Raw genomic sequence first — 13,595 nt, forward strand, 5'->3', positions numbered from 1 at the left:
CATTTAAGAGAAACAGGGCTCTCATGGGACATAGAACTTTACATTGTTTGGCCAACCTGACCTAAATGTGAGGAAGAGCTCAGAGAATTCGATGTAAGTCAGTCATCATTTCGCATTTCAACACAAAACGTGTGCCATCATAGTCTAACATAGGGGCCAAAGGTTTCAGAATCAGATGCAAAGATGTTCATCTTAAAAGTCTATTTTTTGATGAAAAAGATAGTAGCACATTTTGTAGCATATGGCTGAATAGTTGCTGGTTCAGTACAAGGCACCTGGTTTGCAAAACCAGCGCTCAAAATATTAGTCTGTGAAGACTGATGCTGTCCACTCTAACATACAAGCATTTAAGAAAAACTGGACTATGAGAAGTAGTCCAGCATCATATTTGCTAACTTAATATTCAAATAGTTGAAAACAAGACATTTTGGAGGACCCTTGATGATCCTGAAGTCATAAAGGGTCATCGATAAGACCATACTCACATCAGACTAAAGATGTAGGCCGCAGTGAGATTTGAACTCACGACCCCTGGTTTACTAGACCAGTGCTCTAACCCCTGAGCTATGAAGCCACCATGCACAGCTTTTCCCAATGGTTTTTTTTTCAGGTGTATCTTTTTGCTCTATAAACTGAAAAAAATCAAAGACCTTCAAAACCATTTAAGAGAAACAGGGCTCTCATGGGACATAGAACTTTACATTGTTTGGCCAACCTGACCTAAATGTGAGGAAGAGCTCAGAGAATTCGATGTAAGTCAGTCATCATTTCGCATTTCAACACAAAACGTGTGCCATCATAGTCTAACATAGGGGCCAAAGGTTTCAGAATCAGATGCAAAGATGTTCATCTTAAAAGTCTATTTTTTGATGAAAAAGATAGTAGCACATTTTGTAGCATATGGCTGAATAGTTGCTGGTTCAGTACAAGGCACCTGGTTTGCAAAACCAGCGCTCAAAATATTAGTCTGTGAAGACTGATGCTGTCCACTCTAACATACAAGCATTTAAGAAAAACTGGACTATGAGAAGTAGTCCAGCATCATATTTGCTAACTTAATATTCAAATAGTTGAAAACAAGACATTTTGGAGGACCCTTGATGATCCTGAAGTCATAAAGGGTCATCGATAAGACCATACTCACATCAGACTAAAGATGTAGGCCGCAGTGAGATTTGAACTCACGACCCCTGGTTTACTAGACCAGTGCTCTAACCCCTGAGCTTAAAAGTACATTTTTTGGTGTAAACAAGAAGTCCACTGGTGCAGCACTACAGCATTATAGTTGCTGGTTTAGAATTCAGATAGCTGAAAAGAAAACACTTTGAAAGATCCTCGTTGATCCTACATACTGTTTCAGATCTTAAGCAGTGTTGCGCTTACATTAACCTAAGGTAATAAAGAGGCCTCAGTGAGATTTGAACTCACGACTTCTGGTTTACGAGACCAGCGCTCTAACCCCTGAGCTATGAAGCCAAACAACAGACAAATTGAAGGTGTGTTTTCTGACCAAGGCTTTTTTTATCTAAAAACTTCAGACAAGGAAAAATCTTAAGCTACATTTAAGAAAGGCAAACTTTTCAGAATCAGATTCAAAAAAGTTCAACCTAAAAGTCTATTTATTTTTTACGGATAAAGAAAGAGCACACTTTTTTCTCCACTGTTATAGCACATGGCATAGTAATTGCTGGTCCAGTACAAGGCACCTGATTTGCAAAACCAGCGTTCAAAATCCTACTATGTGAAGACTGATGCTGTCCACTCTGACATACAAACTGACCGTGAGAAGTGGTATTTGACTCCATGACTCCAATTAAAACCGCCCAGATGGCCTGTTGAAAACGGGGCCAAAAATTTCAGAATGGGATTCAAAAATATTCATCTCAAAAGTCTATTTTTTGTGTGGAAAAAGAAAGAGTAGAACATTTCCTTGTCCACTGTACAGCATAGCAGTTGCTGGTTTATTACAAGTCAAATGGTTTACAAGAGCAGTGCTCAACACCATAGTCTGCGAAGAATGACGCTGTGCACTCAGACATTTAAAAAAATCTGGACTGTGAGAAGTGGTATTTGATTCCATGACTCCAGAGAAGACTGCCCAGCTGTACCGTTAAACCATAGTCAAAGGTTTCAGAATCAGATTCTAAAATGTTTATCTTAAAAGTCTATTTTTTGATGAAAAAGAAAGTAGCACATTTTGTAGCATATGGCTGAATAGTTGCTGGTTCAGTACAAGGCACCTTTATTGCAAAACCAGCGCTCAAAATATTAGTCTGTGAAGACTGATGCTGTCCACTCAAACATACAAGCATTTAAGAAAAGCTGGACTGTGAGAAGTAGTCCAGCATCATATTTGCTTAATATTCAAATAGTTGAAAACAAGACATTTTGGAGGACCCTTGATGATCCTGAAGTCATAATGGGTCATCGATAAGACCATACTCACATCAGACTAAAGATGTAGGCCCCAGTGAGATTTGAACTCACGACCCCTGGTTTACAAGACCAGTGCTCTAACCCCTGAGCTATGAAGCCACCATGCACAGCTTTTCCCAATGTTATAAACTGAAAAAAATCAAAGACCTTCAAAACCATTTAAGAGAAACAGGGCTCTCATGGGACATAGAACTTTACATTGTTTGGCCAACCTGACCTAAATGTGAGGAAGAGCTCAGAGAATTCGATGTAAGTCTGTCATCATTTCGCATGTCAACACAAAACGTGTGCCATCATAGACTAACATAGGGGCCAAAGGTTTCAGAATCAGATACATAGATGTTCATCTTAAAAGTACATTTTTTGGTGTAAACAAGAAGTCCACTGGTGCAGCACTACAGCATTATAGTTGCTGGTTTAGAATTCAGATAGCTGAAAAGAAAACACTTTGAAAGATCCTCGTTGATCCTACATACTGTTTCAGATCTTAAGCAGTGTTGCGCTTACATTAACCTAAGGTAATAAAGAGGCCTCAGTGAGATTTGAACTCACGACTTCTGGTTTACGAGAACAGCGCTCTAACCCCGGAGCTATGAAGCCAAACAACAGACAAGTTGAAGGTGTGTTTTCTGACCAAGGCTTTTTTTATCTAAAAACTTCAGACAAGGAAAAATCTTCAGCTACATTTAAGAAAGGCAAACTTTTCAGAATCAGATTCAAAAAAGTTCAACCTAAAAGTCTATTTATTTTTTACGGATAAAGAAAGAGCACACTTTTTTCTCCACTGTTATAGCACATGGCATAGTAATTGCTGGTCCAGTACAAGGCACCTGATTTGCAAAACCAGCGTTCAAAATCCTACTATGTCAAGACTGATGCTGTCCACTCTGACATACAAACTGACCGTGAGAAGTGGTATTTGACTCCATGACTCCAATTAAACTGAAAAAAATCAAGACCTTCAAAACCATTTAAGAGAAACAGGGCTCTCATGGGACATAGAACTTTACATTGTTTGTCCAACCTGACCTAAATGTGAGGAAGAGCTCAGAGAATTCGATGTAAGTCAGTCATCATTTCGCATTTCAACACAAAACGTGTGCCATCATAGTCTAACATAGGGGGCAAAGGTTTCAGAATCAGATGCAAAGATGTTCATCTTAAAAGTCTATTTTTTGATGAAAAAGATAGTAGCACATTTTGTAGCACATGGCATAGTAATTGCTGGTCCAGTACAAGGCACCTGATTTGCAAAACCAGCGTTCAAAATCCTACTATGTGAAGACTGATGCTGTCCACTCTGACATACAAACTGACCGTGAGAAGTGGTATTTGACTCCATGACTCCAATTAAAACCGCCCAGATGGCCTGTTGAAAACGGGGCCAAAAATTTCAGAATGGGATTCAAAAATATTCATCTCAAAAGTCTATTTTTTGTGTGGAAAAAGAAAGAGTAGAACATTTCCTTGTCCACTGTACAGCATAGCAGTTGCTGGTTTATTACAAGTCAAATGGTTTACAAGAGCAGTGCTCAACACCATAGTCTGCGAAGAATGACGCTGTGCACTCAGACATTTAAAAAAATCTGGACTGTGAGAAGTGGTATTTGATTCCATGACTCCAGAGAAGACTGCCCAGCTGTACTGTTAAACCTTAGTCAAAGGTTTCAGAATCAGATTCTAAAATGTTTATCTTAACCCCTTAAGGACTCGGCCCTATTTCACCTTAAGGACTTGGCCATTTTTTGCAAATCTGACCACTGTCACTTTAAGTGCTGATAACTTTAAAACGCTTTGACTTACCCAGGCCGTTCTGAGATTGTTTTTTCGTCACATATTGTACTTCATGACACTGCTAAAATTGGGTCAAAAAAGTTAATTTTTTTGCATAAAAAATACATTTTTTACCAAAAAATTTGAAAAATTAGCAAATTTCAAACTTTCAGTTTCTCTACTTCTGTAATACATAGTAATACCCCCAAAAATTGTGATGTTATTTTTTGGGGATGTTACAAGGTTTAGAAGTTTAGAAGCAAATTTTGAAATTTTCAGAAATCTTCAAAATCCCACTTTTTATGGACCAGTTCAGGTTTGAAGTCATATTGTGAGGCTTAGATAATAGAAACCTCCCAAAAATGACCCCATTCTAGAAACTACACCCCTCAAGGTATTCAAAACTGTTTTTTCAAACTTTATTAACCCTTTAGGTCTTCCACAAGAGTTAATGGCAGATGGAGAAACAATTTAGAAATTTATATTTTTTGGAAAATTTTCCAATATAATCAATTTTTTCCAGTAGTAAAACAAGGGTTAACTGCCTAACAAAACTCAAAATGGGTTGCCCCGATTCTGTAGTTTGCAGAAACACCCCATATGTGGTCGTAAACTACTGTTTGGCCGAACGGGAGCACATAGAAGGAGGGGAACACCATATGGGTTTTGGAAGGCAGATTTTGCAGGACTGGTTTTGTTTATACCATGTCCCATTTGAAGCCCCCTGTTGCACCCCTAGAATAGAAATTTCAAAAAAGTGACTCCATCTAAGAAAGTACACCCCTCAAGGTATTCAAAACTGGGTTTACAAACTTTGTTAACCCTTTAGGTGTTCCACAAGAGTTGATGGCAGATGGAGAAACAATTTTGAAATTTCTATTTTTTGGAAAATTTTCCAAAATAATCAATTTTTTCCAGGAGTAAAACAAGGGTTAACTGCCAAACAAAACTCAAAATGGGTTGCCCCGATTCTGTAGTTTGCAGAAACACCCCATATGTGGTCGTAAACTACTATTTGGCTAAACGGCAGGACATAGAAGAAGGGGAACGTCATATGGTTTTTGGAAGGCAGATTTTGCTGGACTGGTTTATTTACACCATGTACCCTTTCAAGCCCCCTGATGCACCCCTAGAGTAGAAACTCCACAAAAGTGACCCCATCTAGGAAACTACGGGATAAGGTGGTTGTTGTTTTGGGACTATTTTAGGGGTAAATATGATTTTTGGTTGCTCTATATTACTCTTTTTTGAGGCAATGTAACAAAAAAAAAAATTCTAAAATTGTTTCTACATTCGCTATTTAGTTTTGTGGAACACCTAAAGGGTTAACATAGTTTGTAAAGTAACTTTTGAATACCTTGAGGGGTGTAGTTTCTTAGATGGGGTCACTTTTTTGGAGTTTCTAGTCTAGGCTACATCAGGGGGGGCTTCTAATGGGACATGGTGTCAAAAAAAAAACTGTCCATCAAAATCTGCCTTCTAGAAACCATATGGAGTTCCCTTCGTTCTATGCCCTGCCGTGCGGCTATATAGCCATTTACGACCACATATGGGGTGTTTCTGCAAACTACAGAATCAGGGCCATAAATATTGAGTTTTGTTTGGCGGTTAACCCTTGCTTTATTACCGGCAAAAAGGATTCAAATGGAAATTTTGCCCAAAAATGGGTGTTTTGGCACCGTTTTTATTTTATATTTTTAACACCGTTCATCCGAGGCATTTGGGCAAAAGTTATTTTTATAGCGACGACTTTTACGCAAGCGACGATGCCCAATATGTATGGTTCTCAGACTTTGGAGACACTAAGCAGGCATCCTAAAAACTGCGGCCCTCCAGATGTTGTAAAACTACAATTCCCACCATGCCCTGCTGATGGCTGTAGGTTGTCTGGGCATGCTGGGAGTTATAGTTTTACAACATCTGGAGGGCCGCAGTTTGAGGATGCCTGCACTAAAACTAATATTTTTTTGGGAAAAAAAAAATGTTTCCGTGTCTCCAAAGTCTGAGAGCCATAGTTTTTTATGTTCTGTAGTGGACTGTTGGGGATTATAAAAATTTAGTACTCCATGGAAGTGTGATACTCCCTGAAGCAATCGATAACGCAGAGGCCCGGATGATCGGGGCAAGTGTCGCACTGAGTGGTGGTGTCCTTCCGTATCCCCCTCCTGCGACACACTCTGCACTTTTTTTGGGTTCGTCCCTTCTTTCCAGTATGGGGGACCACACCTGGAAAGTGTTGGCCAGGGACGATCCGGGCGCCTCCAATTCCCGAGGTACTCCGGCCTGCTCTTTCCCGGTCCGAAAAGATCAGGTCCTTGAGGACTGCCTCATAGAATTGGAGGAAAGTCCCTGAGCTGCCAGCGCTTCGGGATAGTACAAAAGAGTTGTACATGGCAACCTGCACCAAGTAGACCGCAACTTTTTTGTACCATGCCCGGGTTTTGCGCATGGCGTTATATGGCTTGAGGACTTGATCCGAGAGATCAACTCCTCCCATATACCGATTGTAGGCGACGATACAATCGGGCTTGAGGACCGTTGCCGCGGTACCTCGCACAGGGACTGGGGTGATGCCGTTACCGTGGATTGTGGACAGCATAAGGACATCCCTCTTGTCCTTATACCTGACCAGCAACAGGTTTCCACTGGTAAGTGCACGGGTCTCACCCCTGGGGATAGGTACCTGGAGGGGGTAGGCAGGGAGGCCGCGTTGATTTTTCCGCACGGTCCCACAAGCGAACGTGGATCTGGCGGCAAGGGACCTGAACAAAGGAATGTTGGTATAAAAGTTGTCCACGTACAAGTGGTAACCCTTATCCAGCAGTGGGTACATAAGGTCCCACACGAGTTTCCCGGTAACACCCAGAGTGGGGGGACATTCTGGGGGTTGAATCCGGGAATCTCGCCCCTCGTACACGCGAAATTTGTAAGTGTACCCTGAAGTACTCTCACAAATTTTGTATAGCTTCACGCCATACCTCGCCCGCTTTGTGGGAATATATTGGCGGAAACTGAGTCTCCCCTTGAACGCAACGAGAGACTCATCAACCGCGACCTCCCTTCCAGGTACGTAGGCCTGCTGAAATGTGGCCCCAAAGTGATCGATGACCGGCCGTATCTTGTACAGCCGGTCATAGGCAGGATCACTTCGGGGGGGACATGCTGCATTATCGGAATAATGCAGACATTTCCGGATGGCCTCAAACCGGGGACGCGTCATGACCATACTGTACAGTGGGGTCTGGTATAGGACGTCCCCACTCCAGTATTGCCTGACACTGGTTTTTTGGACTAGACCCATATGCAGCACGAGGCCCCAAAATGTCCTCATCTCGGCTGCACTGACCGGCGTCCAGCCACCGGGTCTAGCCAAAAATGAGCCTGGGTTTTGAGCGACGAACTGTTGGGCGTACAGATTCGTCTGCTCCACCATCAGATTCACCAGTGGGTTACTGAAAAAAAACCTAAAATAGTCTATTTCAGTAAACCCCACTGTGGGAATCTGGATTCCAGGATTGCCAGCAAAATCCGGAATCTCAGGCTCAAAGTCCACTGGGGGACACCAGCTAAGTTCATCGGCAGGGGGCTCCGGTGGACTTATTTGGTGGGCCGGGAAACCAGTACGAACCCCAGGGCGGCTCGTACTAGGGTGGACCACAGGATCCCTAGCATGTGGGGCCCCTGGCTCCGCCTGGCGGCGTCTCCGCCGCCTTGGTGGCTCATCGTCATCAGATGATGATGAGGAGGATGCGGATGATAAAAGGAACGTGGGGTCATCCTCATCCTCACTGGGGCTCTCAGAGTCGGAGGCAATCTGGGCGTATGCCTCCTCGGCCGAGAACATCCGGCGGGCCATGGGTGTGTGTGCGTGTATGTGTGCGTGTGTGGAAACCTTTATTATATGTGCGTGTGTGTGGGGGCAACGGGTGTTCGCGTACTAAAAAAGGCAAAAAAAGAAAGGGCAAGTGTTAGGAAAAAAAAAGTTCAAACTTGCTGATCAGCGGTACAACGCTGATCAGCGGTCGGTGGGGTGGTGGGGCGGGCGATGCGCTAACACTAGACGGACGCTAAAAAGTGCCGGCCAGTCAGCGCACGCAGAAAAAAAAAAAGTGGTGGTAAGGGGGCTGGTGGTCAGGGGAGGGGGGGGCTGGTGGTGGGGAAGGGGGGTGGGGTGGGGGTCTGGTGGTGGTGGGGTCTTGTGGGGGGGGGAAGTGGCAGGGGGGGATCTGGGGTCTGATGGATGGATCAAAGAAAGTTTGGAAATAAAAGTTTTTTTTTTTTTTTCTAAATAACTTTTCCCTTCTTTCCCTGCCTAACGGTGCCTCTCCCTCACTGACCCTAACCTACCTGGGTGGCGATGGGTGCAGGAGGGTGATGGATGCCGATTGTGGGGACACAGGAGCTCGTTCTGGACGGTGCTGCACGGTCAGGGTGCTGGACAGGAAGAGGAGGGGAGAGAGGAGCGCAGGAAGTTTGAATCTCGCGCCTCTCTCCCCTGCTCCAATCAGCACCCTGGACAGCGGCGTTCAGCACCAGGGCCAGCACCGCCTCTCCAAATCCTCGGACTGCGATAGGTGGTGTAAAATTACGCCACCGATCGCAGTCTTTTTCCAGTTCATCGGATCACAGGACACCCGAATGGACCGGAAACGCAGAAAACCGCAGGTCTGAATTGACCTGCGGTTTTCTGCGATCGTCGATGCGGGGGGGTCAAATGACCCCCCCCTGCATTGTTACGGGATGCCGGCTGAATGATTTCAGCCGAAATCCCGTTCCGATTAACCCCTGGGGCGCCGGAATGCCGATTTCAAGGTAGGAAGTACCGGTACGCCCTGAGTCCTTAAGGACTCGGGAAATAGGGCGTACCGATACGCCCTGCGTCCTTAAGGGGTTAAAAGTCTATTTTTTGATGAAAAAGAAAGTAGCACATTTTGTAGCATATGGCTGAATAGTTGCTGGTTCAGTACAAGGCACCTTTTTTGCAAAACCAGCGCTCAAAATATTAGTCTGTGAAGACTGATGCTGTCCACTCAAACATACAAGCATTTAAGAAAAGCTGGACTGTGAGAAGTAGTCCAGCATCATATTTGCTTAATATTCAAATAGTTAAAAACAAGACATTTTGGAGGACCCTTGATGATCCTGAAGTCATAATGGGTCATCGATAAGACCATACTCACATCAGACTAAAGATGTAGGTCCCAGTGAGATTTGAACTCACGACCCCTGATTTACAAGACCAGTGCTCTAACCCCTGAGCTATGAAGCCACCATGCACAGCTTTTCCCAATGGATTTTTTCCATTCTGTCCAAGTGTATCTTTTTGCCCTATAAACTGAAAAAAATCAAGACCTTCAAAACCATTTAAGAGAAACAGGGCTCTCATGGGACATAGAACTTTACATTGTTTGGCCAACCTGACCTAAATGTGAGGAAGAGCTCAGAGAATTCGATGTAAGTCAGTCATCATTTCGCATTTCAACACAAAACGTGTGCCATCATAGTCTAACATAGGGGCCAAAGGTTTCAGAATCAGATGCAAAGATGTTCATCTTAAAAGTCTATTTTTTGATGAAAAAGATAGTAGCACATTTTGTATCACATGGCATAGTAATTGCTGGTCCAGTACAAGGCACCTGATTTGCAAAACCAGCGTTCAAAATCCTACTATGTGAAGACTGATGCTGTCCACTCTGACATACAAACTGACCGTGAGAAGTGGTATTTGACTCCATGACTCCAATTAAAACCGCCCAGATGGCCTGTTGAAAACGGGGCCAAAAATTTCAGAATGGGATTCAAAAATATTCATCTCAAAAGTCAATTTTTTGTGTGGAAAAAGAAAGAGTAGAACATATCCTTGTCCACTGTACAGCATAGCAGTTGCTGGTTTATTACAAGTCAAATGGTTTACAAGAGCAGTGCTCAACACCATAGTCTGCGAAGAATGACGCTGTGCACTCAGACATTTAAAAAAATCTGGACTGTGAGAAGTGGTATTTGATTCCATGACTCCAGAGAAGACTGCCCAGCTGTACTGTTAAACCTTAGTCAAAGGTTTCAGAATCAGATTCTAAAATGTTTATCTTAAAAGTCTATTTTTTGATGAAAAAGAAAGTAGCACATTTTGTAGCATATGGCTGAATAGTTGCTGGTTCAGTACAAGGCACCTTTTTTGCAAAACCAGCGCTAAAAATATTAGTCTGTGAAGACTGATGCTGTCCACTCAAACATACAAGCATTTAAGAAAAGCTGGACTGTGAGAAGTAGTCCAGCATCATATTTGCTTAATATTCAAATAGTTGAAAACAAGACATTTTGGAGGACCCTTGATGATCCTGAAGTCATAATGGGTCATCGATAAGACCATACTCACATCAGACTAAAGATGTAGGCCCCAGTGAGATTTGAACTCACGACCCCTGGTTTACAAGACCAGTGCTCTAACCCCTGAGCTATGAAGCCACCATGCACAGCTTTTCCCAATGGATTTTTTCCATTCTGTCCAAGTGTATCTTTTTGCCCTATAAACTGAAAAAAATCAAGACCTTCAAAACCATTTAAGAGAAACAGGGCTCTTATGGGACATAGAACTTTACATTGTTTGGCCAACCTGACCTAAATGTGAGGAAGAGCTCAGAGAATTCGATGTAAGTCAGTCATCATTTCGCATGTCAACACAAAACGTGTGCCATCATAGTCTAACATAGGGGCCAAAGGTTTCAGAATCAGATGCAAAGATGTTCATCTTAAAAGTCTATTTTTTGATGAAAAAGATAGTAGCACATTTTGTATCACATGGCATAGTAATTGCTGGTCCAGTACAAGGCACCTGATTTGCAAAACCAGCGTTCAAAATCCTACTATGTGAAGACTGATGCTGTCCACTCTGACATACAAACTGACCGTGAGAAGTGGTATTTGACTCCATGACTCCAATTAAAACCGCCCAGATGGCCTGTTGAAAACGGGGCCAAAAATTTCAGAATGGGATTCAAAAATATTCATCTCAAAAGTCTATTTTTTGTGTGGAAAAAGAAAGAGTAGAACATATCCTTGTCCACTGTACAGCATAGCAGTTGCTGGTTTATTACAAGTCAAATGGTTTACAAGAGCAGTGCTCAACACCATAGTCTGCGAAGAATGACGCTGTGCACTCAGACATTTAAAAAAATCTGGACTGTGAGAAGTGGTATTTGATTCCATGACTCCAGAGAAGACTGCCCAGCTGTACTGTTAAACATTAGTCAAAGGTTTCAGAATCAGATTCTAAAATGTTTATCTTAAAAGTCTATTTTTTGATGAAAAAGAAAGTAGCACATTTTGTAGCATATGGCTGAATAGTTGCTGGTTCAGTACAAGGCACCTTTTTTGCAAAACCAGCGCTCAAAATATTAGTCTGTGAAGAATGATGCTGTCCACTCAAACATACAAGCATTTAAGAAAAGCTGGACTGTGAGAAGTAGTCCAGCATCATATTTGCTTAATATTCAAATAGTTGAAAACAAGACATTTTGGAGGACCCTTGATGATCCTGAAGTCATAATGGGTCATCGATAAGAGCATACTCACATCAGACTAAAGATGTAGGCCCCAGTGAGATTTGAACTCACGACCCCTGGTTTACAAGACCAGTGCTCTAACCCCTGAGCTATGAAGCCACCATGCACAGCTTTTCCCAATGGATTTTTTCCATTCTGTCCAAGTGTATCTTTTTGCCCTATAAACTGAAAAAAATCAAGACCTTCGAAACCATTTAAGAGAAACAGGGCTCTCATGGGACATAGAACTTTACATTGTTTGGCCAACCTGACCTAAATGTGAGGAAGAGCTCAGAGAATTCGATGTAAGTCAGTCATCATTTCGCATTTCAACACAAAACGTGTGCCATCATAGTCTAACATAGGGGCCAAAGGTTTCAGAATCAGATGCAAAGATGTTCATCTTAAAAGTCTATTTTTTGATGAAAAAGATAGTAGCACATTTTGTAGCACATGGCATAGTAATTGCTGGTCCAGTACAAGGCACCTGATTTGCAAAACCAGCGTTCAAAATCCTACTATGTGAAGACTGATGCTGTCCACTCTGACATACAAACTGACCGTGAGAAGTGGTATTTGACTCCATGACTCCAATTAAAACCGCCCAGATGGCCTGTTGAAAACAGGGCCAAAAATTTCAGAATGGGATTCAAAAATATTCATCTCAAAAGTCTATTTTTTGTGTGGAAAAAGAAAGAGTAGAACATATCCTTGTCCACTGTACAGCATAGCAGTTGCTGGTTTATTACAAGTCAAATGGTTTACAAGAGCAGTGCTCAACACCATAGTCTGCGAAGAATGACGCTGTGCACTCAGACATTTAAAAAAATCTGGACTGTGAGAAGTGGTATTTGATTCCATGACTCCAGAGAAGACTGCCCAGCTGTACTGTTAAACATTAGTCAAAGGTTTCAGAATCAGATTCTAAAATGTTTATCTTAAAAGTCTATTTTTTGATGAAAAAGAAAGTAGCACATTTTGTAGCATATGGCTGAATAGTTGCTGGTTCAGTACAAGGCACCTTTTTTGCAAAACCAGCGCTCAAAATATTAGTCTGTGAAGACTGATGCTGTCCACTCAAACATACAAGCATTTAAGAAAAGCTGGACTGTGAGAAGTAGTCCAGCATCATATTTGCTTAATATTCAAATAGTTGAAAACAAGACATTTTGGAGGACCCTTGATGATCCTGAAGTCATAATGGGTCATCGATAAGACCATACTCACATCAGACTAAAGATGTAGGCCCCAGTGAGATTTGAACTCACGACCCCTGGTTTACAAGACCAGTGCTCTAACCCCTGAGCTATGAAGCCACCATGCACAGCTTTTCCCAATGGATTTTTTCCATTCTGTCCAAGTGTATCTTTTTGCCCTATAAACTGAAAAAAATCAAGACCTTCAAAACCATTTAAGAGAAACAGGGCTCTCATGGGACATAGAACTTTACATTGTTTGGCCAACCTGACCTAAATGTGAGGAAGAGCTCAGAGAATTCAATGTAAGTCAGTCATCATTTCGCATTTCAACACAAAACGTGTGCCATCATAGTCTAACATAGGGGCCAAAGGTTTCAGAATCAGATGCAAAGATGTTCATCTTAAAAGTCTATTTTTTGATGAAAAAGATAGTAGCACATTTTGTAGCACATGGCATAGTAATTGCTGGTCCAGTACAAGGCACCTGATTTGCAAAACCAGCGTTCAAAATCCTACTATGTGAAGACTGATGCTGTCCACTCTGACATACAAACTGACCGTGAGAAGTGGTATTTGACTCCATGACTCCAATTAAAACCGCCCAGATGGCCTGTTGAAAACAGGGCCAAAAATTTCAGAATGGGAT

The 13,595-nt window shown here is 42.3% G+C and overlaps 7 non-coding genes across 7 annotated transcripts; all 7 read right to left on the reverse strand.

Moving 5' to 3' along the window:
* Positions 1 to 501: 501 nt before the first annotated feature.
* TRNAT-AGU lies at positions 502 to 574 on the reverse strand. The gene has a single exon. It is a non-coding gene; the product is annotated as a tRNA-Thr (tRNA).
* Positions 575 to 1,403: 829 nt separating this feature from the next.
* On the reverse strand, positions 1,404 to 1,476 carry TRNAT-CGU. Its single transcript has one exon. It is a non-coding gene; the product is annotated as a tRNA-Thr (tRNA).
* A 986-nt stretch (positions 1,477 to 2,462) lies between these two features.
* Positions 2,463 to 2,535, reverse strand: TRNAT-UGU. Its single transcript has one exon. It is a non-coding gene; the product is annotated as a tRNA-Thr (tRNA).
* A 428-nt stretch (positions 2,536 to 2,963) lies between these two features.
* Positions 2,964 to 3,036, reverse strand: TRNAT-CGU. Its single transcript has one exon. It is a non-coding gene; the product is annotated as a tRNA-Thr (tRNA).
* Positions 3,037 to 10,601: 7,565 nt separating this feature from the next.
* On the reverse strand, positions 10,602 to 10,674 carry TRNAT-UGU. The gene has a single exon. It is a non-coding gene; the product is annotated as a tRNA-Thr (tRNA).
* A 1,123-nt stretch (positions 10,675 to 11,797) lies between these two features.
* Positions 11,798 to 11,870, reverse strand: TRNAT-UGU. Its single transcript has one exon. It is a non-coding gene; the product is annotated as a tRNA-Thr (tRNA).
* Positions 11,871 to 12,993: 1,123 nt separating this feature from the next.
* On the reverse strand, positions 12,994 to 13,066 carry TRNAT-UGU. The gene has a single exon. It is a non-coding gene; the product is annotated as a tRNA-Thr (tRNA).
* Between the last annotated feature and the right edge of the window lie 529 nt (positions 13,067 to 13,595).

This window comes from Bufo bufo, unplaced genomic scaffold (genome assembly GCF_905171765.1).
Source record: "Bufo bufo unplaced genomic scaffold, aBufBuf1.1, whole genome shotgun sequence".
Taxonomy (NCBI): Eukaryota; Metazoa; Chordata; class Amphibia; order Anura; family Bufonidae; genus Bufo; species Bufo bufo.